This window comes from Cydia splendana, chromosome 2 (assembly GCF_910591565.1).
Source record: "Cydia splendana chromosome 2, ilCydSple1.2, whole genome shotgun sequence".
NCBI classification, from domain to species: Eukaryota; Metazoa; Arthropoda; class Insecta; order Lepidoptera; family Tortricidae; genus Cydia; species Cydia splendana.
Genome location: NC_085961.1, coordinates 24,619,465 through 24,644,085, shown reverse-complemented (window position 1 = coordinate 24,644,085; position 24,621 = coordinate 24,619,465). Strand labels below are relative to the sequence as shown.

At 35.9% G+C, this 24,621-nt stretch overlaps 1 protein-coding gene and 1 long non-coding RNA gene across 2 annotated transcripts in view; one reads left to right on the top strand and one right to left on the bottom strand.

Annotated features, from left to right (window-relative positions):
• The window catches only part of LOC134806038 (uncharacterized), a 447,581-nt gene extending 432,762 nt beyond the window's left edge, over window positions 1-14,819 (top strand). The window contains exon 4 of the long non-coding RNA XR_010146452.1: window positions 14,799-14,819. This is a non-coding gene — a long non-coding RNA (uncharacterized LOC134806038). The remainder of the gene's footprint in view (window positions 1-14,798) is intronic.
• LOC134806015 (homeotic protein Sex combs reduced-like) overlaps window positions 1-24,621 on the bottom strand; it is a 47,374-nt gene that overhangs the window by 13,676 nt on the left and 9,077 nt on the right. The window lies entirely within an intron of this gene.

Here is a 24,621-nt window from a genome sequence, read left to right as displayed (position 1 = left end):
TGCCCTAATGTTTGGGGCCACACCTCTGTCGGCCAGCATCTTCCGTTTCTCGTAATTTATTACACTTATCTCGGGCACCGTCGCGGTCACCGCTCACAAACAAACGACAACCGACAATAAGAAAACGACAAACCGACAATAAGACAAATCACCCGATTACAACACACTACCTGCCTGGTGGGTCCGTCCATGCAAATTCCAACTTTTTGCAAATCGCTCACTTTCAAAGAAAGTAAAAGTAATAATCTACTCTCAATACGCACATTAGTAGATTAATTGCCATGACATTTTAGAAGAAAGTCTCTTTTAAAACTTTCCTATAACAATAGGCGTAATTCTGCGAGTCCCGTGAAATGTTTTGAATGCAAGTTGACCTTGTGTTGCATGGGTTTTGCAACATTTGGTACTTTTCGCACAGCTTTGATTTATACTGTCTGCGTGCCTTTTGTTGGGCGTTTCAAGAAATACCACTTGCGGTGAATTTGTAACAGGGTTGAAAAAGGCAACAATGCGCGTACTAAACACTTTTAGTTTTAATGAATAGTTTATGAACAAAGGGAACATTAATATATGGCATGGTAAAGACGTCGTGCGGTGTATTGCGGCCACTCTGTAATAATATAAGTACAGCTGTGAGCAATGAGAATACGAAAATAGAACATGATATCATAGGTACAGATACGAAATCAAAGTAACTATCAAATAACAGGTTCCATTGATGTTTAAGAAAATCACTAAAGGCACAGTGGTTTAAATGACATAATCGGTACGCAAAAAACGTTTTATAGTATTTTTTATCTTTATCTATTCAAAAAGTAGGAAGCAAACTAAGTGAATTAAAACAATGTCGGCGCGCTACAATCTGACATATACCAATTAAATTCATTAATCTAAGCCTAGATACCGGCAGCGATCGCCGAAAGAAATCTCCATACAAAACATTAGAGCATCGTGTTGATCGATTTATGCGAGGACCGTGGCCCGGCTCCTTATTGTATATTATTGTAGTGACACCGACTAATTTCTTGGTCGACTGATGAGCCGACTGCGGGGAAAGATGGTTAATGTTTAAGGATTGTTCTAGTAAATTAACTCTAGTCGACTCACTTTGGTAGATAGCGTAGATCAAAACAGACGCGTGCTTTAAATACCTATGATGGATCTGCGTCGCCATTGATTTTGATGCCAGTCCTTTCTTCTTGAATTATTATTAATAGCCTTTGAACGCTTGATTGCATGTTTCTAGATCAGTCTAATCTAGACTGTAATAGCCGTGACTAATTTGTGGCACGTACAGATAATTACCTATCAAAGGACAAACTCTTTAAATAACTACAACGCATAAAAGATTTGTTTTATCTCAAACGTGTAATTAAAAATTACCTAGTTATTTTACTGATTTTACCACATAGGTGCATAAACAGTTTTTCTCAAAGCAAAACAATAAAATTTAGACCTGTATGTGTAAATATATGTTCGGCTAGAACTGCTTTCATATGCATTACAAATGTTATAAGTAGGGTAAAATATGTACAAAGTGGTATAAATGACGTTTCAAATAATCCATTCGGGATTTAATTTCTGCTTCCTAAGTTTCATGCCGATAAATAATTATAACATTGTAACCATCAAATATTTAATTACTTCACAAGCCGTCAATAAATAACGCTCTAAAATCGTTGAATAGACTAGTAACAAATTGCAAGTAGTTTATAGTAGCTTTTCATCTTAGTAGGGATTCGTCATGATCAGAGATCGGGGTTGAACACGCGTTTTACCGTCCTCGTGATAAACGGGTGTGTAATAATAGGGATATAAGTACACTTGTGTCTTTTTGGAGTTGAGCGCGCAGGAGTTGACGGCGACAGCCGCAGGCGCGCGCGTCGTCAGTGTCAAGTCATTCAGGAGAAATGATATTCTTAGTAAACGTACCTTCACGAGTGTAGAAGGGTTGAAATTTGTATCATTTCAGACAGTTTATATAAACTGTGTATCTCTTTAAATTTTAATTTTATAGTTTCGATCAATTGTTCTGTCAATGTTAAGTTAACTAATTAATAATTATAAAAACGTGAATGACTCTTTAACGTGAGCAACAAAATCAGAAAATACAATTGTGTTATACATAAATAATGAGACATTTTATTAATTTAGAAGTGGTAGGCATACAAAAGTAAGCGTAAATAAAACATAATCATTAACAATCACGTAAGTTATTAAACTTCCATACGACACAAGTAACCCAATAATAGTATCAGCCTCTTAAAATTTTCAACATATCATCTACCAATTAAAACATCAGTCTAAATATACAGCGGGATCACAAAACGCGGGAAACGGCTGTCAAGCGTGAGCGCAAGCCCTGTAATTTCATCACTTGCTGTGCGAATGCGAACAGTCAACTCAAGCTAACCAGTATAACCGTTGAGCTCGACATCCATACACTCTATTTGTATTGGAAGACCACACATATACTGACTTATCTCAGAGTAACCGTCGATAGTCATAAGAGAATAAAGACTCTGAAAGCTCACGACATATCAAAACAAACCTTCCAGACGTCAGCGTCGATGTTTGAATGTTTTGACTGGCCAAATCGCGGCGTAAACCACCGGGCACTAAATAATCTGTTTTAAGTCTTATGAGCTCTTTATAATTTCGATTTGATAGGTAATTAATGGTCTTGCTTAGGTCTTGATTTTCTGATGAAAATGAAATGAAGTGGTGCGGTAACTATCTTGCTGGGACTTAGGAAATAAATGTAACTACTTATATCTACATTTCTTTAAATTTGTGAAAGCAAATAAAAAGTGTGTTTTTCCACTGTCAGGCATTCCTTTTTTATGACAAGGCAAGTTAAAGTAAATTTATTTGTGTAAATAAAAACGATATATGTACTTTGAAGAAACGCGCAGGTGCCAGACATATTGCCATATATATTATAGCTAGGTACATAAATATTAGTATTCTTAGGCATTGTGATATTGTTATAGTTGCGTGAAGTGCTCAAAATGATAAATACATATCTGCACACAGTATTTTTTTTAAGGAGAAGTAAAGTCATATTTAAAAAAAAAACGGTTAAGTGCGAGTCGGACTTGCACACGAAGAGTTCCGTACCATTATCTATAAAAACGGTCACCCATCCAAGTACTGACCCCGCCCGACGTTGCTTAACTTCGGTCAAAAATCACGTTTGTTGTATGGGAGCCCCACTTAAATCTTTATTTTATTCTGTTTTTAGTACTTGTTGTTATAGCGGCAACAGAAATACATCATCTGTGAAAATTTCAACTGCCTGGCTATCACGGTTCATGAGATACAGACTGGTGACAGACGGACGGACGGACAGCGGAGTCTTAGTAATAGGGTCCCGTTTTTACCCTTTGGGTACGGAACCCTAAAAATATGAGTTACCTATTTTATTTATTTAGTATATTTAATTGTTCAAAATTTTAAACTCAAAATTGAGTAGGTACATATTAGTTTTGACTAACATCTGAAGTTAAAGATACAACGACAACCATGCAGAAAGTAGATCATATTATAATTGCAAGCTTTGATTACGGAAAGACTACAACAAGTGAAAGTAAAATAAGGCTTCTCCTGATTGTCCTTACATTTTCGTTTCACTTAACGATTTTTGAAGTGAAAACTTCTTTAGCGGCGCTGAGCACTTTTTGTGATGGCGAAAAAATGTTAAACTGACACTGTGACGACACGTGTGACGGACACTGTTACAAAGTCATTGAGTTTTTTTTAAGTTTAAATGCCATCTAGTGAGTTTCCCTCATACTGGTACTAATATAACTCTAGTACTCAGTGATGTGCTTAAGGGTTTCAAGTAATGCGACGAAATAACGCTAGATGGCATTAACCTCAATTATACATAGTTCTGCAGACATTTTGCACTAGATGGCGCTGTTATTAATATTTTGAGTTACAATGTCATTGAGTTTTCACTTCTGCCGGCACTCCCGGAGTGCAACCCGTTGTTATTTTTTCATAAATTCTATGTGGATTGTCACACACAGAATAATTCACAATTATATTTCCTTTGTCTCCTAATTCTGAGTAAAAATAATTATAAATTATAAAATTAGAACTTTTTAGTCTACACGGCTGAGAGTATTTTGAGCATTTCACCCGTATTACTAGTTCTGCTGGTGACTGTACCAGTGTACCTACTGTCAAAGCAGCTATCAATTGAACCTTTCCGCGTGAGTTTTTCATTGTTTCTACACGTCCATCTGTCACTGCCTACAATTGTAGCTATTGCTTATTAAACAATAATTTCACACCTTTTTGCCGCACGTATCTAACAGAGTAATAGTAGGGTATTCACACTAGGGAGTATTCATAATATTTTTCATGATAAAAAATTGAATTATGAACGAATAATTATGAATTAAGCATTAACAGCGCCACCTAACTCCCCTGAGTCGTGAGTAAGGAACATTAATCATTTCGTAATGACCTGTTTTGAACTGTTACTTAGTTGAAGTCACAAATACACGACAGGTGATGATTACTTAATCATAGTTTAAATGTTTCTGTTGCATAAAAAGTTTCATAGATGTAATAACGAAGTACTTGCTTTTATTGTGTTTACTGTCCGATTTTAATCTTTTTTAGGGTTCCGTACCCAAAGGGTAAAACGGGACCCTATTACTAAGACTTCGCTGTCCGTCCGTCCGTCCGTCCGTCCGTCTGTCACCAGGCTGTATCTCACGAACCGTGATAGCTAGACAGTTGAAATTTTCACAGATGATGTATTTCTGTTGCCGCTATAACAACAAATACTAAAAACAGAATAAAATAAAGATAAATGGGGCTCCCATACAACAAACGTGATTTTTGACCAAAGTTAAGCAACGTCGGGAGTGGTCAGTACTTGGATGGGTGACCGTTTTTTTTTTGCTTTTTTTTTCGTTTTTTTTTGCATTATGGTACGGAACCCTTCGTGCGCGAGTCCGACTCGCACTTGCCCGGTTTTTTTACAAACAAATTGTTGATTTAGAAATTTGTAAAAATAAATAATCGCAATCTTTATCATTATTAGTAATACGGTACTATTGAATATTCGGAATTAAAAAACCGGCCAAGTGCGAGTCGGACTCGCGCACGAAAGGTTCCGTAGGTACCATTACGCAAAACACGGCAAAAAATCACGTTTGTTGTATGGGCGCCCCACTTAAATATTTATTATATTATGTTTTTAGTATTTGTTGTTATAGCGGCAACAAAAATACATCATCTGTGAAAATTTCAATTGTCTAGCTATCAAGATTCATGAGGTACAGCCTGGTGATAGACAGACAGGCGGACTGACAGACAGATGGACAGACGGACAGCGGAATCTTAGTAATAAGGTCCCGTTTTTAGCCTTTGGGTACGGAACCCTAAAAAGTGAAGTAAGTAGGTACCTACTTATTTACAGGTGTCTTTGTTGGGGTTCCTAAAGATAGATTATAAAATTGGCATTTAAATAATGCGGTTCGTACAAAGTAGCTTGTTAATCTACATTACTACTTTATCTACCGTACTCTAATAATCGCATTTCGATTTCATAATACAAAACCGTAGATTACTGACCATGCTATTGTACAGTCCTTCAAATTTCAACCTTATCTTGCGCTGAATAGAGTTGATATCAGCAATGACTCTACTCTGTTGCAAATACTGTATGAAATGAAAGTATGTCCTATTTCATGCCGCCTTATTAAGCCACGCCCAGTCTTGTTGATAATAATTAACCAATTACATTTGACAATCACGAGTCGCCATTTTAATTGGTGCTATTCGAGTTACGTACAGATTGAATCAGCTGATATTTGATAACTTGATAACAGAAAATAGCTAGTTTTTCGTTGTAGCTTACAATTATGCGTTTTAATTTTTATATTATTTGCTGTGTTCAATTAGTTGTTTTAATGTTTGTTTTTATTACTTTGTGATAGACAATAATGTACTAACCTACCTATGCTATCTGTTAAGAGTCTTTAAAAACATTGACAAGTGAGCGTCGGACTCGCCCACCGAGGGTTCCGTACTTTTAAGTATTTGTTGTTATAGCAGCAGCTGAAATACATCATCTGTGAAAATTTCAACTACCACGGTTCATGAGATACAGCATGGTGACAGATAGACAGACAGACAGACTCGGAGTCTTAGTAATAGGGCCACATTTTTACCCTTTGGGTACGGAACCCTAAAAAGTATAGACTTTAAATAGTTTAAAGACAGTTATTTTAACTTTGGTTTTTGGTGAAAATGTTTAGGTACCGTCGACCTCAAAGATATGTTTACACTTTTGCACCTTGCCTTTGTAATAAGGCGAAAAATGTAAACATATATTTGACGTCGACTGTACCTAACATTGGGTAAGTATTCTTTTAACCTAATTCTATTACAATAAAGCTTACGTATAAAAAGTCACTACGTAACTATACCACTCAAATTCGTCCCCGAAAAACATTTTTGGGGAGATTTAGTTTCACGATATCTAAAAGCAAAGCGTAATTAATAAAACGATCAATCTGCGATTGGCGTTTTAATTGCACGCAGTTTGCGCTTAAAAGTTGGGGCCGCGGAAACGCAACGATATTTTTTCCATAATATGTAACCATTAATAACTGTCCGTCTGTTTCCTTTGACGGGCCCACTGTGCGGGCACTGTACCACGTCAAATATTTTACACCCTAATGTGATTGGATAAGGTTCAAAATCGTTTAATTACTTTGACGTTGGCTACAATTGTACATCAATTGCGAATTGGTAATAGTGGGGACTTAATACAATTTAGTTATTTGTGTAAATGCAGTTTGTGCTGTTTGCAACAGTGTATTAATAATGTTTTATCAATATTTTCTTGTTTACAAAGTATATTTTTGATGTAATGCCTGGCAATACGCAACAAAGTAAACTTTTATCATGAAACATTTTAGATAAAATTGTAGTTAGAAACTTTTACAACTTCAACTCAATAGGTAACTTAAATTTAAACTCTAATCTTAAACGTATACCGGGTGTAGCCTGTAACACGAGCAAATAATTAAAACATAGATTGTACTCCTCAAACGTTGACTCTTTTGTTAAACAACTTTTATAAATTATGAAGTAAGTATTTAGACTTTCTATTTTTCATACAAAATAAATATTACCTTCAATGGACGCCACTGCCATGCCATATCATTTGTGATAGACGTTGCTTGTCATGCCTTAAACATAACAAAATTCACAATACATTGCGTCTTAGACTAAACTTTCAAGTGAATTAAAAATTAAACCACAAGTTATTTTTAAAAGTTGCTGAACAAATGTTGGTCAGTATGAGGAGTAGGTACAGCCTACAGTTTAATTTATTGCTCGTATTACAGGCCACACCCGGTAGATACGTATAGATAAAGAGTAATCGTGGAGATATTAAGAAGGAATTTAAAGAGAATAATTGTTTTTGACGTTTTTGATTTTGATAGCAATAATAATAATTTCATAGAAGTTTGACGTTTAAAATAACACTTGCAATGCGTGGGCTATCAAAATCGCTGCAGACTTTTTTTGGTCTAACGTTAACATTTTCAACGTATTATAGTAAACAATATCCCTTAGTACTCCACCCTTTCCCGAAAGCAATATGGCATTGATCACGTGTTCCAAGAATTAATGAAGTACCGACCCCTGTCACCGTGACATCGAACTGTAAACATGTCAGACCCTGTCACACTGTCTACGTTGGCGAGGAATTTCCTTGTTTTCAGGGAAAACGGCGTTTTGTCACAACATATTAGGTTATTAACTGGTAATATGCTTCCTAGAAGGAAGTGTTTTGAGAAGTATGCTGGGAAAATTGTTTTTCGTTGATTATTCAAATTTTATACTAAAATATCTAAAATATGACAAATTATACCTATTGAAGCACAAATCGCCAATAACTACCAACAATATTACTTTAAAAAGAACAAAACCAACTCTATATGAAAGATTAGGCAGTTACGTTCACATATTAGTAATTAAAGTAGGTATAACACCTTATCTTTATTCTGACCTTTCCAGGTTAGATCAAACTGATATGCAAATAAAAATATTAGAAATATGTAGGTCATAGCTTCTCAAACTTAGATACGTAACGTAGGTGCGCACTAGAAAGTAACGCAAAATTATAAGGTGTCTAGTGAGTACAGTGCCTATTTGTTAAATTTTATAACACAATCACACGATTTTACGGCAATACAATAAAATAATAGATGCTAAAGTAAAGAGATTATAAAAGTTCCCTAAACCACTCTGTTTACTTTTTAAATAAAAAGCTGCGTGATTGCAAAATACAAAGCTGGTAAGTACGTACATAAATACTCCAATTTTATAATATTGACAGCATACACTTATTCAAATATAGTGAAAATAAACCAAAGGTAGTACAAGGTACACTCGGCGCCAAGTGTCCGCGTTTGTGGCATGAAGTGGCGTGTACAGTCGAGTTGCAATTTTCATACTAATTTGTAAGCCTGCTCCACCTCAGCACGCGAAGTTTACAGTACACTGTCAGGTAAAGAAAGACGTATGCTTTTGTAATAACAAACAATTTAAGCCTTTTTACCATAATTTTATGAAGTAGTGAACTAGTATCACGCATACTTAAGGGCGCGTTATATTTTGGTGCGTGATCCGTCGTTTTATAGTTGTAAATAATATAAATATTTTGACAATCATAAGACAAAATAGTCGGTCAGTGTTTGCAATTGTTAACTTAAGCAAGACATAAAAGTCATGGTACTTAATGATAATTTGCGATATTCATAACAATAGATAGGCAAAGTTTATTTTTTCTCAATCACAATCTTTTATTGAGCTTGTATGTACCTACACTCAGCTGCAAAAGTGTATACTTTATACATTATCATATCCATTCATAAAGTGGATATGCACTTTGCAGCTCGCGGTACCTAATGATAGGTAATATTGATTATTCTTTTTACATATAGCGTAATAGGTCTCAGTAAGAGACCCTCCAAGAACTTTTAATGATTTTTCAAAACTTATACACAGAAATTAACATAGCAAATTGGACCTTAAATCTATGAGAGTAAATTTGCAAGTGCAATATCAAATGAGCAGGGTTCATCAGGAGATTCCTCCGGGTCGGAGCCGTGTGACTAAAGACTTGAACTATTTGGATTCCTTTACGATTCGTTGCTCCGCTGGTTTATACGGCACCGTTAATTTTGGTGAAAATTGTCTATTGATTTTCCTGTTCTGTTCTGTTATTGTTTTCCTGTGCTACGACTCAATATATAAAACTTAACTTAAGACTATGTAACTGTATCATAGAAAACATTTCTTGAGTTATTTATTATAGTAACCGGAAATTTTAACCTACATCATCCGAATATGAATAAATAAAATTACAATTAAGTCGTTTTTATATACTTCAGAAGATAGTATCAGATTATTTATGGGTAAAAAAAATATCACCAGGTCAATTCTTTAGTCAATTTAGGTCACAGTAATTACTTATTATGGATGCTTCTATCCAACCAAATTTATAAGGCAAGCGCGCGCGCGCGTTTTTTTTGTGCGTGACAATTCCCTCAAAAATAAAAATAAACTGTTTACAAATTATATGAATGCAAATATAAAATTATAAATAATCTGGCTTTATCGATTAACATATGGGAGGGCGTAGGATTTTGTAATACGAGTAAATGCCGATGTTAAAGGTTATATTGACGCTCCGCCACTGATCGTTTCCTTTATTACAATTTTTGGTAGAATCTGTGCGGAAAGAGAAGAGTCGTGGAATGTAAGGGAACCCATACACTCTACGACTTTTCTCTTTTCGCACAGACTCTAATCATTAATTATCATCAATTAATAATTAACAATAAGCAGCAGGTTAACTCGGAAACTCTTTTGTTAAGCTCTAAATTCGATTAAAGCACAAATGATTGAAAACGATACGCAATTTACGTCAACAGACAGATGTTTTGACAGCAACAATATTAATTGTAACAATGCCTTGTCGTTAGGGTATCACCCAGAAAGCTCTTCCGTTTCCACATCATTAATAAAATGAGCAATAGTCGAAATATTTATCAATGGCATAATCGATACAGAAACAATTATAAGCACATCCATCAAAATTCTAAAGTACTCTTCGAGGTGTTCAGATTCCTCAACCCTTTCAGTGAATAATGGACTCAAATATCCTGCGATACAGTTCAAAATCAATCAGTCAAGTCATTTTTAATTCAAATTTCTGAAAGGGACCTTAATGATAAACATGTAGATCTCATTTTTGTTAAACGTGGTATCACAATTGAAGTACAGAGCTATCGAATAACATTTAAATTCTTATCTCTGGTCTGTCACACGGCGAGAACGTCAAAGTTTGAAGCAAAGAACGCATGATAATTAATAGTTGATGATACGCGAGGATCGTAAACAAAGGCGGTGATAAATGGATTAAAGTCTGATACTAGATAATAGAAACTGTGGGTTGTAAATCGTAGTTTTGTAATCGACGGTCAATTTCAGTTTTGTATCAAGGAACCTCCCGGTACATCAATGTGTAAGGTGGACGTAATAAAAAAAATAATTGCACTATAATTAACCTGTTGTTGTTTGTGTATGAATAAGGAAGTAGAGCTGACCGAATTTATGTCATGTTTCAGCATATTTTTGAAAATATTTTTTTCTGCTCTATATAAAATGTATTTGTATAGAGCTGCTGCTGTAGGAGCACAACCAAGGTTTGAACCCGGGACTTTTGACTACCACACACACATGAAAGATTAAGGCCGGAGCAGAGAAGAAAAAAACACTGAAGATTAAAGAAGGGAATTACATACGTTTTTGTGGAGGTAAATAATTATAGTTTTTATTTTTGATTTTTAAGTCTTTATATTTTGTATCTTCATGTCTTTACAATTTCATTACCTACATTTATGTGCAGATCTAAACATAGTACTAGATCATTACCAACAGTTTCATCTAGATTAGCTCAGTCTTCATTGTTCTACTTTTTGCAACCTTATCTGTTCCGATCAGAAACGTTTGATTAATTGTCACCATCGAAATCTTATTTCTCATCTTTAGCATCAATATAAATGTGTAACAGTCAACCTTTTGAACTTTCTCATAGTGGTCTCTGATATCGGTCATGTTTATATTACGTGATGGTGTGAGTGTCGGCCTTTTAGCATTAATCTCGTTTTCTTTATAGTGTTTAGAATTTAATGACATATCGACTGTCAGATAGTTTGTTACATTTCGAGGCGTGACCTGTTTTGTAATAATGTGTCATTAGGGCGTTTTACCTCGTTATTGATTGCGTTTGACAATAATTTGTGATGTGCGTTTAGTTTCGTATCAATTTTGTTTTATGGTAACGCTCGACTTTCAAGGGTAGTCTGAATACATAAAACCACATTATGAACACTCTTAGAAGCACTAAGGTATTTAGGTATACCTATTGTGGTTAATGTAACCGTATTATCTTTATCTATATTTTCGTTCTCATTCTTGTCATAAATATGTATTTTCCCTCATAAAACTATGTAATACTTTCCTGCATTCTTATAAGATACATCATTAAAATGACGTAGTAGGTGTTTAGTATACCTACGATCGTAACTCGCAACGAAACGACCTCAACACGTGTGGTTCCGAAATCAAATTAAAATCATGTTTGATAAGATCGAGTGGCGGTTATGGAAATTTATGACTATATTACCTGCGCAGGCGACTCGCTTAGGGTTGCCAACCGTACTATATAATATATATTGTACTGTATTTTGACCTAGTGTACTACTTTTAAGAAAATTTATAGTGCACAAAAACTACTATATTTCGACGGGTATTTACGATGGGAAAAGATAATTATACTTATTAAAGCTCTAAGAGCTGACACAGTATTAAGACATACTGCCCGATTCAAACTTTAAGATACTATACTATAGGCCATTAGACGCGTCACACATGAGTTCAGATCCCAATGTGTACGGTTTATGATTTTTTTCAGACGATCGTCTTTACTCGTAACTTAACATGAATTAGGTATATAGATAATTATGTGTCACGCACCTAACTAATCATACTTGTCGATAATTTTAAACCTTCTCTTTCACGTTGGCAACCCTAGACTTGCGGCCGACAAAAACCAGGGCCGAACTCCGCAATTATTTATGAGGTCCGCAAATGATTATAGTTTACGACCGTTTGACTGGATCCGCCCCTGGCGCGGCTGCCCAGGCGCAGCTAATGTGCTGTGAAAATGGTGTCATTTCGTCCAAAAAAAAGTTGAAATTGAAAAATAACGTTCGCAAATGCATTTAATTCGATACCAGTTTGAGTTCGAGAAGGTATTTGGGTCGCAAATTTCTCTTGATTACTGTGTTTCGGTCGGAGGTTGGGTAATAAATGGAAATTAAGGGGATTTTGCGTGTTTGTGGGAATGATTTCCAGAAACTGGATGTTTAATGCTACCGTTGCCAACAAACTGATACCAAATTATAGAGTAGAGCCGTACCTATTGTTTTGTCTCTACTCGAAATAATTGAATTTGCAAACACTCAAAAGCCCTGCATTAAAACAAAAGCTACTGGCTACAGATGCAATAATTTAATTTCTTATCACGTCGTTTAAAATAATATAATTTAAATGAAATCAAGGTTTACTCCGAGAAGCCCACAAAAATGTGTTTGCCTCAGATACAGAAATAAATCAGTCGGATGACAATTTAAAGTGGTTAACCCACTAACTGTGACCATTTTAGATACTTTGATCAGATCTTGTCGAATTCTAAGTCCGCAGTGATCTTGACATGAGTATTTGAACCCTATTGGGATTGTGACAGAGTCTAAATTTGTATATCATTTTCCGATGGTGTGGGAGTCTGTGTCTGTGCTAGTCTTTTGAGTCGCCTGCAGAGATTTATGTTTTTATTTAAGCATTAATGATTTAGTGTGAGCGATTAAACTATGCTAATTTGTTGTTTAATTGATATTTACTGGTTTAGTAACTATTTCGAAGTAGCTTCGAACATGCGCATTATAATTAATATATTTATACACAAAGATTTATTTGCGATTGTTTGGGTTTTATTACTGTTTCAATATTATGCGTAGGTACTAATGTTGTTTTTATTTGGTTTGAGTATGTACGTAAACCGTTATTTTCTTTTCAAGATATAAATCTTGAATATTCGCGAAACACCAGGCGCCTCTTCCCCTCTATAGGTACTTTACGATCTGTTAAAAGACCCAAATTCGCTGTCCAAATTAACACGAAATAAAAAAGGCATCGATGCTTATAAAAAAAGAGCCAAGGCAGAAGATAAAAGCTTAAAAAAGGCCCACGTCAAAACATTTGATTGTATTAATATTTATAGGCAGCCTCGGGAAAGGGCCGCGGGAGAAAAAAAAATGTTTATCAGCCAGTTTAGCTTTTAAGGAAACCGCGAATCTTTTGTTAAAGTTATTTATGGCCGCGAAAACAATTGCAGTGTTACCATTATTTCACATTTGACAGCAATAAGTGTATTATATTGTTTTTTGCGTCGTCCGATGAAGACGTCGTGGCGACTTTATTTAGTTCAACAATGGGCCACAGCTCATATTATTGTGCGTGAAGTGACTTAATTCACCGATATCATAACTGTAATAGTAGAAAAAACGTACATTGTGCTTTTAACGGATCTTATAATCTAGTAAAAAAGCAAGTTTCGAGCCTAAACGTCAGGGGACGATGGGCAAGGGAGGAAGTAACGTTGCTATTGATCAATAATTGTTTAATCAAGTCGTTTTTATAATTTACTAAATTCACCAAGTATTGAATCTTCCTGCTATAGGTACCATTCATATTTCTGTGTGCCATACCTAGTCAGTCCTGATATATGCCATTTTAATATACATTTCGAGAAAAAAATGAATTGAAATTTGATCTTAATTCGTTTTAGGGTTTCGTAATTAAATTAATACTACATTTTCATCGTATATTTATAAATTTTAAATTGTTACCACGTGAGCCCAGTTTACCCTTGCAAATACCCAGAACAGTTGAGTAACGACTTGAGACGCCTATGCTAATTCAAAATGTGCAATCTGCAACTGCATAATCCTCATATACCTCATATACGTATGCATATTCTTTGCTTAAAGTTCTCAACATTGTATATGCTTCAAACTCGAATTTGAATCTTAGGTGGTTGGACGAAGGTAGTTTTTACGGTGGTGTGATTGAAGAAGAACGAGGTTGCGAAATGCATGTGCATCTGAATGCAGTTTGTGTGCCTTTATGAGCATCAGTCTGCGTCGGAGGCGACACGGCTTATTGCAATGGAATTAAAACTCGTAATAGTGTTGGGCATTCATTTTAACACATGTATGTATAAAGGAAAACCTTTCTTAGACTGTTCAGTCATGCACTTTTGAGTGTAAGTTAAGATATAAGCTTAATCAACTTTTTCATGTAACGCGATGCCTTGGTTACGTCCGCTGGGTCACCCTTAGAAACAATTATAATAAATTCTGTGGAAGTTATAAGCTCAGTCTTTTAATGAACACACTTTTTATACCTACATTAAAACTGTGTAAAAAAGTATTAACAAAAAATATTTGATTGACCCTTAATGTCTGCGGCTTCTTTCTATCAGTCCAGTATGTGATCAAGTTACAGTCTTTATTCACCAAAAGTATTAATATAAGTCAATATTATGGTGCCTATGACAACATACCAGAAGTTGCACAAAGTTCAACTGAATAATTATACAAAATTACTACTGACATAATTATTCAAAGCTAAAAATAAAGGCGCTAAAATGGCCATTAATTCATCGCCTACAGTCATAATATCGGTGAGCTAACGTAAAGCCTAACTAGTTCTAGTAATTGCTATAATTACAGAGTATAGGTATCTTTAAGTTTTTATACGTAAGCATTTATTTACGCCGCACGCAACGCACTAATGTCACAGTTCTATAGGAACCAGTAGAGAAACGTGATACCATTATGTATTGAATAGGCAGAATGTTGTATGTGTAACTCACTGACGCCATTATGTATGAACCGGTAATGTAACGTACACCGAAAAGTCATAGTTGTATGTTAACATTATTGAAAATGTTGGCAAGTTGCTAACCTATTCGAGTTAAGTAGTACGTTGCTAAATTGTCATTTTGAACAGGTTTTCTTGGTGTTAGAGTAAGGCTTATTATTAACCGGGCAACTAAAATATTAAACAGGAACTTTCATTGAGCATATAATAATATAATTTGGCTGTGCATTAATATTTTAGCGCCAAAAAAAATATTTTAGCCTCAAATATAAGCATCATATTATTAAAAAAACTGGCAGCAAAATCAAGCCACCTAAAAAAATGATAGGGAACTTAAAGTGATAAGTTGGCGTCTAAAATAATAAATTGGCAACTAATATTGTAAAGCGATCATAAAATTTAGTTGTCATCTAGTTGTTCACACCTATGAAATCAACTAATCATAACTGAGCATATCGTTTCAGCTAGGTAGTATTTTGACACGAAAGCAGTTAAATTTAATGAATATTGGTCACTTTCTACACAAAACACCTGAAATTAATTTACGAATACGCAATGGTCAGTATACTTATAGTCGAAATTTCTAATCATGAAACGCCTAATGGCCATTATACCATTAGAATCATTAGATCTTTAAATTTTTAATTACTAATTTCAATAGTTACCACCGTGTTCTGCTAGAGTCAACAGATAGGTGCGACGACGAGCGAAGCGAGGAGGAGCTTGTTTAGGGTTTCTGGTTTCTCGGCCTTTTTTATTTCTCGAGGCACGGGAATTCTCGACCAAGATTTCTCGATTTTCTCGAGTATCTCGAGAAATTATGAAAGTTTCAACAAACACCATGTTATTTTTTTTTTTTTGCTTTTTTACAAATCAGACTCATAGGAGTCGTAGGTGAGATCAATAATCAAACAAATGGTAAAATTTTAGTTACCATAAATTGCACTTAATAATCAATAATTCAACAACGAACAATAAAGACAATATAGCAAGCGTACGCGCCAGCGATGTGATATGGTGTAGTGTATTTCTTTAGGTACCTATTTTACAAAATGTAATCAAACCACAATTATTATAGTATTTTTTAAGCAAGAATATTCAAGTCAGCATTCAAGTCAATTTAACTCGATGTGAAAACCTTACAGAAGTTTTACTACCTACGTAATATTAATAATTACTCAACGTAACAATGAAGCAGCTAAAATTGTGCTATTTTGCTTAGGAATATATCGCGATAATTTGATTAATCAATAGTAATTTAGTTTTGTAATATTTGCTACTACATGGCCCTATTAAAGACCCTAAAACGAGACGATTTCTTGAGAAATTTGAGGTTAGTAGTTCAAAACATGAAAATCGGTTGATGCCAGGATGATAGAGTTAAACCAAGAAAAGTCTGCAGCGATTTTGATAGCCCGCGCAGTGCAAGTGTTATTTATACGTCATAATTCCATAGAGGTTTGGCGTCTGAGAGTCTTTTCTTGGTCTAACTCTAGAGCACGGATCAAGGCAGTTTTTCATATGTTTGGTTAACTAATAAATGTTTTAGGTAAGTACTTGAAAATGTTAAAAAAAACATTGTTTACATTTATTTTACTACCTAAAGAAAAACACTATAGACACATCACTTGTTATACGCGTGTTTTTTTTACTTATTACATGAAATTTATTTCTCGAGGCATTGAGTTTTTTTTTCCCGTCTCGACCAAGGACAAATTTCTCGAGATTTCCCGCCTCGAGAATTCTCGAGCAGAAACCCTAAGCGTGTTAGGTTGACCGTGTAATGACCAAACAAAATATTTTAAAAGAACTTAATTTTTTAATTAATAGATAGCCGTTTTCTTTTTAAAAGGTGCTTCATAAATGGTCTCCATTATATTAATTCAGTAGCCAAATAAATACTTGGTACCTGCCTAAAAATAATCAAAAGCTGTAACGGCATTAAAATACAACTCATATTGATATATTTTAAGGCTCCGGTTTTGTTGCCAAACTATTAATTTTAGTAGCCATTTCTATTTTTTTTAACTACCCACATTCGATTAATTAGTTGACCGGTTAAATACGTGCCTTAGAATAATGTTACTGTTATAGGTACCTAGTACGTTAATCCAACATGATGATACACAACATGATGATGTTATTTGCTTATGGATATATGCCTATACCTAATACATGATGCCTGTTAAAATTGAAGAAAAACAACATACTCGTATATGTAATACATACATACAAGGCAACAAGTAAAGCAAGTTTAAAAACAATTAAATTATCCATTAACACTTTGGCTGTAAAGCTATCTCCTTATTAATCTCTACAAGTCTTGTATGAGTAGTTCCTCAACCGTGCTTCCTTTGCTTTGGCCTTTAAGTGACCACGACGTGCTCTTTTGCTCAGTGATGATTATATATTAAAATACTTATAGTTTTTCGCTATATTCGATATATGTAACTAAGACGACGTCTCGTTCTGACTTCTGACTGGCCAATGAAAGTGACATACACATCGTTAAACGATGAAAACGCGGTCATAACTCCCAGAAGTTACAATAAGCCTTCCCTTTTGCTTCCCTAATTTGGAATACTTTTACGTCTTATTAAGAAGAATGAATGCATGTCAGACATTTAAAATTCAATAAGTAGGTACCTACCTACTGATCCTTCCTTATACAGTGCATTAGGCATGATTAGGTAGTCAGCATCACACATGCAAAGAGCGTATTCTATTCAGTCATAGAAGGTCGTAATGACTAAGGTACTTTAACTATTCTTATCCTTTTTAGAACATAACAACAGCACAATACCATTACTTGTAAAGGCCATAAGAACACGAAGATTTTGTGATAGTTCATACTTTTTAGAACTCCTACGCCATAATTGTCTGTACGTTTATTCAGACTAGATTTACGTGCTTACGTAAAAGATAATGTGCTTCAAGGCTATGCTGTTTGTGTTAGTTGGTAAAGTACCTATGTCTTAGGTGCTACAATTAGTTAAGTACTAGTAGTTGTTTATTTCCTGTATTTAAATTGTAGTTGAATATAGAGCAAAAATTATTAAATACGTGCTTGCGAGAGGAACTTGTTTTCTAGTTCAAAATTGGTTCATAACCTATTTTAGTATCTGTATTGACTTTAAGGGCACATTTCGTGATAGGTCGTCTTCTTTTGATAGGTATTCGTTTTATATTAATTACTATAGTCTTCTTTTAATTTTAATTATTATTTATAAATCGTTAATCTTCCCCATTCTCTCCTATTTGTACTTTATTCGTACTAAATTGCAACTGCCATTGCACCTCCTTAGGGGATAAACTCTTTAAAATATATTCAACCCTTTTCAGGTTATATGTGACCTATTTATATGGCGTCTAATCCTCACATGTATACCTAACATTATACAGTGGAAACTGGATAAGTGGAACCTGGGTTAGTGGAAAACCTCTTTAAGTGGACCCAAGTTCTCGGTTCCAGTCCCTTGGCAACGAATTACCTCTATACTTAAGTGGAATTTTGGGACCTCTATAAGCGGAATCCATTTTTTCGAAAATTTCTTATTTTTACCTCTGTAACTGGAAGCAGCCGTCTCCGAAACCTCTATGAGTGGAATAGCTCGGCGTTAAAAAAATTGTATTTTTAATAAACCGTCACAAAGAGGGTAGTTTGTTTCGTTAACATTATGGTTCGTGTTTTAACTACGTATTTTGTATGAGATCACACATCGTTCAGTTTTTTTGCATTAAAGTACAATCGGTACATTGATTTATTTAACCATACTGGTTTCTCTTGCATAAATAAATATTAGGAGTGATTTTGTTTTTGTAATTTTGAAAATTGTATACGAGTAGGTACTGTGGATTATTTACAGTATTGCTTTTTTTAAAGTCAGGATTACATACCTATTTTTGTTAATACATACATATCTACATACATATTTAATAAAAGATGATTATTTAAGTCTTGATCATACCATACGTGACCTCTATAAACGACATTACTAGCATCCACAACCTCTGTTAGCGAGAGCCTCTGTAAAGGGGCCCACTGATTAACAGTCCGCCGGACGGTATCGGCCTGTCAGTTGTTCGGAACTGTCAAAATTTTGTTCTAACTGACAGGCCGATACCGTCCGGCGGACTGTTAATCAGTGGGCCCCTTAAGTGAGAATACGTTTTATTTGAACCTGGTTTAGTGGAAAACTGGATAAATGGAAAACCTGGATAAGCGGAACTAAACAGCCGGTCCCTTGCGATTCCACTTATCCAGTTTCCACTGTAATATATTATTGGTTACCCGCTAAGCTTAGGTACCGTAAAATGGGGTGAGTAGGTGCAAAACTGACATTCAAACCTCGATAACATTTTATTTTTACATATGCAAACTGAATGGTGTATATAATAAGTGTTTCGGACGTTTGTATTTTAGTCTTTATTTTATTTTGGGTAGTTCCATTTCATAACTTTAACGATAAACAGGAAATCCCACCTCACCCCGTAGTCCCTCGTATTTGGGGTGAGTTGGGTTTTCATACAAAGGTGATTTTGGAAGATTGTTGGATCGATTTTTTTTATTATGAGTATTACTTCTTCTTTCCCCTGCCCTTATCCCACGTTATGTGGGGTCGGCACAACATGTTTTTCTCTTCCATTCTCCTCTGTCTTTCGTCTCCTCAGCACTCACTCCTTTCTTTCTCATATCCTCTTTCACACAATCCATCCATCGTTTTTTGGGTCTACCATACGCTCTCCGTCCATCAACATTCATCCCTAACATTATTTTGCCTATATGGCATTCATCCCTCCTCATTACATGCCCATACCACGCTAACCTAGTACTCCTCATTTTCTCCGTTACTGGAGCTACTTTCAAACTTCCTCTTATATACTCATTCTTAATACGATCCTTTCTCGTCACTCCACACATCCATCTCAGCATTCTCATTTCCGCTGCGTGCACTCTTCTTTCATCCGCTACTTTCGACGCCCAGCATTCTGATCCATACATTACAACAGGTCTCACGATCGTTCTGTATATTTTCCCCTTAAGTTTAAGGGGCATTCGTGGATCGCAAGTTGTTCCAGAGATCTGTCGCCATTTCATCCATCCCACATTTATTCTATTTTTCACGTCTCGGTCGATGTTTCCGTCACTTTGGATCAATGACCCAAGGTACCGGAAGTCAGAGCAGACTGGTAGGGATACACCATCTAAGGCAATATGGGAAAAACTGGATAGACCACCGAAATCGCAGAACATGTGCTCCGTTTTGGTTCTGCTTATTTTGAGTCCCACACTTTCCAGCTTTTCTTGCCATTTTCCCAGCCTGCTCTGGACCTCAAGTGCATTTTCTCCGACAAGAACAATGTCGTCGGCAAACAGCATACACCAAGGTGCCTCCTCCTGTATGTTCGATGTCAGAGCATCCATAACCAGGAGGAACAAATACGGGCTTAAGGCCGACCCCTGGTGTAAACCTACCGCCACATTGAACTTGTCGGTTACTCCTGCTTCCGACCTGACGTGAGTACTGGCTCTGTCATACATCGCCTGAACAAGCCGTACATACTTCTCTGGCATTCCTTTCTCTCTCATAGACCACCACAGAACCTTACGGGGGACTCTATCGTATGCCTTTTCCAAGTCCACGAACACCATGTGCAAGTTCTTTTGCGCAAGTCTGTATTTTTCGCACAGCTGGCGAAGTGCAAATATGGCGTCCGTAGTTCCCCGGCCCGGCATAAACCCAAATTGGTTCTGTGCTACCTCACTTTCTTCTCTCATTCGTCTCGCTACCACTTTTTCCCATATTTTCATACTATGTGACATGAGTTATGAGTATTACTATAGCTCCATTTTAAATTGGAATACATTATTTTTGTAGCAGTAGCCTTAAAATTCCATCTCACCCCCCTTTCATCCCTTCTCTCCCCATTCATAACCCAACTCTCCCCGCGAACCCTACTCACCCCATTTTATGGTACTAGCTTATGCGGTATGCATTAATACTCGTATTTTGGTGTTATAGAAAAGCTACTGTGTTGTTCATGTTAGTACTTATATTAAACATAATCATTAAAAGCAACTGTACTGTACTGTAGGTACTTATACCATTATCAAAACACCTATCTACTTATAAAATTATAAGGCATACAACCAATAATTATTACCCCAGAAAGTTAATTTTAATAATTATAACAGTAAATGTGACGAGTTAAATATATCTCATTTCGTAAAGGGCAAAAACACCTATTGCGTAAAATTACAAAAAGTGTAAAAACCTCGATTATGACGAACCATGATGTAATGTGCAATTTGCAATTAACTACTAATGGCATTTAATGTTACTTCTTCTTGGTTTTTCAGTTATCTTCTGATCTGACCGAAAGAAAGGAAAAAAAAATCTCTGAAAATGTACAATTTTGTATTCTAATATGGTTACAAATTGTATAACGTGTTGGCCGAGTGGATATGAAGCCCGACTTCCAATCCCGAGGCCGTAGGTTCAAATTCTGCATGGCTAGCGAGCCATGCAGCAGCCTCGCGATGGAGCGCCATCGCGAGGAAACCTTCGCTTCTCGCGCATTATAGGAGGCACCACTGCAGTGGCGGATTTGCCCTAAGGCCCAGTAGGCCCGGGCCTAGAGCGGCAAGATATTAGGGCGGCAGCAAGGCGGCAGTCTATAGATGGGTGCTGAGAAAGGGGCGGCTAGTAGTTACCTACTACAGGGTCTGGGGCCTAGGGCGGCCAACACTGCAAATCTGCCACTGGGCAGCAGCAGTGGAACGTATATAGGCTGAATTATTATTACGTATTATAATTACTCAAGCAATTCCTCCTGCAAGAAGTTTCTCCGCAGTGGCACAGAACTTGGGACGTTGCTAATACTAACCTAACTTATTGTTACCTGTGGTAACCAATCATGAAACAAAAATTATAACGTTTTGCACGTTAAAAGTTGAATGTCTGTAAAAACGGGACCCTATTACTAATAAATAAATAAATAATAATAAATAAAAATGTTTATTTATAAGCTCACAAAGGATTTGTAACAATTTCACAGTATGATAACAAAAATTAAAATTAGAGATGACGTTGTGATCCTAAGACTCCACTGTCCATCTATCTGTCTGTCACCAGGCTGTATCTCATGAACCGTGATACTAGATAGTTGAAATTTTCACAGATGATGTAGTTGCCGCTATAACAACAAATACTAAAAAATACGGAACCCTCGGCGGGCGAGTCCGACTCGCACTTGCCCGGTTTTTTTTTCAGTTAGCCCAGTCTATACAAACTTTGCATAGTCTAATAGTGTTAGATGTTTTTCATGCAAGCACGATATATTTATGCAACAGTAGGTAATATGCAATTAATAAACATATCACCGAAGCGTCCAAAATGCACACCTGCATCGGTTTCGCGTTGAAAAACGCCTAAACGGTACAGTTGCGTGTGAAAAAGCATGTTTGTTCGTATCAGCTGAAAAACGCCTATAAATAACGTAGGTACGTGCGTGAAAATAAAAGCATGCACCAGTTATTTGAAGCTAAACCAGGTGAAAAATAGTTGGCATCGGCCCATTGACTTGAATATATGTACTTTTATTTGGAGAGAAACAGTCATGTATAAATAAGCAACATAGAAGCTTTTTTGCACGCAACTCTCGAATTGTAATATGCATCTAAGAGACAAATAGCAATTCCCAATACCAATATTTTACGTTATTATAACTGCATTAATAACTTTGCTATAGTGGGTTTCCTGTTTATCGTACATAGATAGACGACCACGCCAGCAGACGTGTTACGGATGACATTATAAGTAAGTATTCATGTGATAAAATAAATGTCACTTTTTTACATGAGGTGATTGAAAAAGACTGAAACTGTCCTAATCCTCATATACAGTTGTCAGGTGGCTAGTTAGCCAGCTTCGAACGTCATATCCATACAGGGGGCCTAGCCAAGTTGACAATCGTTGATAGAAAACGCCAATCGAAACGTAATGTATGGAAATAGTCATGTGACTTTTCATCTGTCATCCCGATATATTTTCTCTATTTGTTTGGCATTTGTACGATGATGTACAATTGTCATCTTAGCGAGGCCCCCTGGGGACTTTACTTTCTTATGCATACATACATAGGTATAATTATCAGTTGTGACGTTAATTACAAATTAAATCTTTGGCTCTCGTATTTAAGAAGCTGAATCTCGCACTAAATTCCAAGTCCATACGCGTGATGTCGATGGTTAAACCAGATGAAAAATAGTTCGCATCGTCCCCTATATTTTATTGGCTAAAAGTTGCCATCAATAATTGAAGGAGAGTCTCGCGGGAGCGGGGTTTAGGGAACTCCAGTTGGTTTTCAAACTGGTCTGTAATTGTATTTATGAACCACATATTGTCATTTTAATTTAAAGTTCAGTTAAGATTTATTTTTACGCCTTATAGGAATTAGGTAAGGTTCGTTATTATTGTTATTAATAAACATATTAAGACTTGCATTCATTTTAATGAAAATATATTTTTAAGCGCATAATTTTTATATGTTTTTGTATTTAACTTTACCGAAGCTATTTACTAACAATACGTTTTTACGGTTATAAATAACAGCATTAACCATGAACTTCCTACAATTGCTATCCATCCATATTAAATAATTAGCGTAATTTACTCCCACTTAATAAACTTAAGCGCTAAAGAATAATCAACTTCATTTAAAACAGGGCGTGTCCCGACAGTGCAACCTAATTAAATAAAAACACGCATACACCAATACGCAGAGTTAATCGCACAAAAACGCCTCATGAGCGTGAGAAAGGTATTGAAATACGCCTTTACGCTTCTAAGCTGTATGGCTTAAAGGACTCGCATCCAGGTCATAATGAAAAAAAAAACCTGAGGCGTATTTTAGCAAGAACTTGCAAAGTCATTGCCGCCAATATGGCCGCGGTGGTTGGGGCACTAATCCCTTTTATTTATTTTCGTTAACCAGTTGTTGTTTTTTTAATCCTTGCATATTGACGGTGCGAGGCGGGGTCTGCGAACTAGATTCCTGCCGTATCTTCGATCGAGGCCCTTGCGCTCACGAAGTGTACCTAACTGCTTTTGAATTTAACTAAGAAGCCATTTTACAGAATATTAAAACACTGTTGTAAATTCAATGTGGTGCAAATTTAAATTAAATAGAGTTTACAATCAATAATATTATATGTAACTATGAAGTAAGAAGCGAAGTAGGTAGCCAAATTGTTGCGTTTGTTTTATGGGTATAGCTTGGTGGGTAAATATAGCTACCTCTTGTACATCTTGTTCTATTAACTTGATATTCAAGTACACCAAGTACAAGTAGTAGTTCAAGTAGTGATACTTAATATAATTTTTGAGCGAATTGGGGCAACGTTCGAGGGAGGGAGGTCATGACCCTCGTTCCGGGTCATTCCTGATGCAGAGGCTGTCTATCGCGGTCCAGCGTGGCAACGCGGCGAGCGTGATGGGCACCTTTGCGTCTGGAAGGGCGCGGGACGGGTTGTTTGATTGAGTTCTTGGTTGTGGCTTTATTTAG